The following is a 4571-nucleotide window of genomic DNA, read 5'->3' on the forward strand; positions in this document are numbered from 1 at the left end:
GTTAACCGAGTGTGGCTGAATCCACCAGAGCTACATGGGGTTCGTCAACCACCCGTTCAGTCACGACTGAGAAGACTGTGAGCTTGACTGTAGCCAAGCCAACCGAACTGACCGCTGCGCCCACGGTCCATTTCCCCCGGATCTGAGAAGACGAACAGGACGTCATGTGTGAGTTTGAGATCAGACTCGGCTCGGCGCCAACTGAGGAAAGAGTCATGCGCATCTCAACAGACCCTCAAGGCAGGTGTTGGACAAAACACATTAGGGATGTAATGATAACCGGTATAATGATAAATCGCGATAAAATTTGACAATTTATCGTGATAAAATTATCATAAAAACTGTGTTTGATTGCCATGCTTTGAAAAACTGTAAATACTGTCCGGTGTGGTTCTGAACAAGAGCAGTGTTTATCAGAGTGTGAATTACTAAATCTGACCAATCAGTGAGTTCAACTGAGGTCAACCAATCCCTGCATCAAACCCACTACAGTATGCAAAACCACACACTGTACCTCCAACCATGGTGCTACTACAGCCATGGGGGATTATATACAGGTGATATCATTTCAACACTTGCCAGGTGCATTTCACGGAGTTTAGTGCTGCCGGCGTCACCTGTTACTAGATTGTGAAGTTTAATGAACGAGGCACTTCTGAATTCAGATGATATTCTACTCTGAGTTGGATCGGTCCTCATTAGTTCTGGGCTCCACTTCAAACAAATCACTTATCTTCATAATGACGACAAAAAACGGGTCCTGTTCAAATAGGCTCAAAAGATTATAGCCATTATGTCCAGTCTTGTTCAAGTAATTTGCCCAAGGGAGGCTCAGGAAAAGTGTTGGAAGTGACAGACCTGAGAACAGTAGCCTATAGCCTCCCTCTTCACGAGGACTGGGGATACAGGATGTCCATGGTGCACACCTGCACTATATAGATGTAGCCTATAGCTGAATGCATGCTTTTACGTCAATTTAACTAGGCTTACGTAAATAGCTTAGGGCTCCCTCCAATTAAGGGTGACAGGTCCTATTAAACTCAGTTTTGAAAGGTAGGAGAACCAATGAGAGACGTCGTCATTGGATTAGAGTATATTAGGATAAGGATAAGAAAGAAATATCGATCAGTGTGAAATATTAATGTTAAATTTATGGGGGGGGGCTGCGTGCGCATTCCAGCAAACCCTCCTCATAAATCTGCTCTTATCTGCGGTGACGCCGGGCGGGTTCCCCCTGGAGCCGGACGCGTCCCTCCGGTAGTTCCCCCGGTATAGAAGCATACGTTTCATCCTCTCCCCGGTACCCGGTGTGAATCTTCACTCACCTTTCCACTTGTTGCATACCGGTAATCCACCAACCGCTCTGCTTTTCCTCCCCGCAACAGAGAACCAGGAGAAAGATAAAGGAGCGTCTTTCCTCTTGACGGGAATCTCTCAGCCAACTTCCAGGTCTCAGTGACAGAGCGACCCGCTGCGCATCTCCAAAGCCCCCCAAAAGGACCAGACGAGAGGTATAGTTTGTTGAATAAGGTATTTATCTCACTAATGCAGACTCGTTGGCTCGGGGTTGAGCAGCAGCAGCGGGCAGAATAGTCCAGACTTGTTCTCAGGCGCCCGAAGGGAGTGCTTAGGTTTTTACCGTGTATTGCTTTACTCTTCCCCCCTCCACTCTCGAACCCTTTCCCTCTCTCCTCCTCCTATCACCGCCTGCCAGGACGCGTGCACGAGCAAGGCTCGCCCCCGCCCTCATCAACCTGCCAGGACGCGTGCACGAGCAAGGCTCGCACCCGCCCTCATCAGCCTATCAAGTGGTGAGATCTAGACCTTCATAAGGTATCCATCCGCCTCCCTTCTCATCCACCTACATTTAAACTCACTCTAGTTCATTCTCGAGTATTACATCCAAAAAGTTGGCCAGTAGGTCTAGGCTATTCCTTGATTTCCATAACAATTGGCTCATTAATTAAACACATTCTGTGCTCGACCCGAACATGAACATGTGATTTGTACGGGGCGCGTTTGATACGCAGCTGAAAAACATTCCCCGCACAGCTAAACAATGCCATTCATTTTTAATATTTCATTCATGGCGTTGGAGCCCAGGTATTCACTGGCAGCCAATCTCAATGGCCTATCATATATCACGAGTCTCCAAATACTGTCGCCTGCAGGGGAACAGAGAGGAAGGGGAAATAGTATCACTGTTTTATCTGTTTGCACAGATGAGCGCATATATGTATTCTGTGTTTATTTTGTTTCTATAACCTGAAAGTGTGTCCTTCATATGTGTGCTTTTTTCCTTTGCTAAGTATGTTTTGGGGTGGGGTCGACATGGGGTTTAAAGTTCCCAGCTTGACAGACATGCATGTTTAAGCACATCAGTTAGGGGCTGGAAAATGCCATTCAACTGTCAGGACACGCTGAGGGCAGTGAGCTCTCTCTGACCCGGATTTATCTCTCGTTCCTGATTGATAAAACACTGCATAGCAAACGGCAGAGTACAGTTTATATAAGCTTCCATATTGTTATATATATGTGACTATTGTTGTATATATGTGACTATTGTTGTATATATATGTGACTATTGTATATGTGACTATTTCTCCTCTCTTGCTCTCTCTCTTTCTCTTACTCAGTGTGTTTGAGTGTGTGCGCGTGTGTGTGTGTGGGTGTGTGCCTGCATGCGGGTGCATGTGTGTGTGCGTGTGAGCATGCATGTGTGTGTTTGTGTGTGTGCGTGCGTGTGCGTGCATGGGGGTGCATGTGTGCGTGTGTGTGCGTGCATGTGTGAGCATGCATGTGTGTGCATGTGTGCGTGCGTGCGTGTGCGTGCATGGGGGTGCATGTGTGCATGTGTGTGTGTGTGTGCGTGCATGTGTGAGCATGCATGTGTGTGCATGCATGTGTGTGTGTGTGTGTGTGTGTGTGTGTGTGTGTGTGTGTGTGTGCGAGGGAATACTGCAGGACAGATGTGGTGTTCTCTCTGTCTCTCTCTGAAGCGGTCAACAAGACCTTAAGACCATGCTGCACTAATAAAAACACATTCCAACACTGGACTTAATCTGCTGAGAGAATCTACTGCTTTACTGCTGGTTGTGACCGTAGAAAAACAATAGTTAAAACCAGTATGTGCTGCTGTGCTTAGTCTGCCCCAAACCCCATTTATACACTACAACTCCCATTCAGTTCACTACAACTTGAAACAGACTTGCTGTCATCTCTCTTCTCTCATGCCTGTGTGGGTGTCTTCCAGGGCCAGGTCTAGGATTGAGCAGGGTTTTTGCACCCCCCCAAGTTAGGTAGTAGAATTGTCTGCCCACCCAAAAATATCACCCTAGAACCGGCCCTGCTATATGCAGCCTATGGAGTTGCTCTCTCCATTTTGCACGTCACCAACAGTGAGACCCCAGAGTGGCTCTCTGCCATAAGTTGCCGTGACACCGGTGTGATAACGAGGGAACGGGGATTTCAACAAAGCTGTTTGTTATATTGCATTACATTAGGCTGAAAAGATCTTAGTGTGACCAGACATGCACGGCATGGTGGACTAGAGAACCACCTTCACATCTTCCTGAAGAGAACTCGTTCTGAGCTGGAACTGATACGATGCATGTGTTCTTTCTCAGGAAACACGGCAGGAAAGACAGGATATTAAAGACATGGGAGTAGATGTGTCGATCCAGCTCTGTCACTTGCTTTGGCATTCCTCTCTGAAGATTATATATATATATGATTATTGTTAACTGATGCTCTGGATTATTTTCTGGTACCAAAGGAAAGTTAACTTGGGCCAGAGTTGAAGAGTTTCAAGACGTCTTAGAGAAGATCTTCAGGGCTTTGTGGGGAACCTAGATACAGTACATGATGTGGATGTAGATGTTCTCCATGAATGCGGGATGCACCGCATCATCCAGGACTGTCCGATATATCGGACACCCAACGGAACGCGTGGCCTGACGGTCGTGGATGACGAAACGGTTACATGGCTCCTGGAGGTGTGCCGGATATATAGCCCGGGTGACCCCCCTCACCCAGGCTCGGGGGGTGGTACAAGGATAGCCCCCCGGCCCCGAGCCTGGGGGGGAGAGGACATAACACCTAACCCGCACGACAAAGAAGAACCCAGGAATTGTACGGTTACAGTACCCAGCCACTAGCTACTTCGCCTTAGCGTAGCTTCCTGTCATTTCTGATCTGAGGAAAGCCGAGCCACCGATACGGGCGCGTCACGGTCAAACAGAACCAGGGAGACCAACGATGATTGATTCTTGTACAGTTGTCTCTCTCCAGATGGAGAGAGGAATGCAGAAGGACTGAGGGTTGACAAGTCACGTCTCTCTTTGTACTTTCACCTCTCCCCTCCGTCTCTGTCATTAACATCTGCCCCCCCCTCCATCCTCTCTCTCCTCCTCCAGACACTCACGCGTCTGCCCTGCATACCTGGCTGTCTCAGGAGGACATGGAGGTGTGAGGATGCATATCGACGTAAGCGCGGGATGAGACTCCGGTGAGCTCCCAAAAGATTATTCCAGATCGTTTCACTTCTACAAACAGGCCTTTGTGTGAGCAGG

This window comes from Borostomias antarcticus (genome assembly GCF_949987555.1).
Source record: "Borostomias antarcticus genome assembly, chromosome: 33".
NCBI lineage: Eukaryota > Metazoa > Chordata > Actinopteri > Stomiiformes > Stomiidae > Borostomias > Borostomias antarcticus.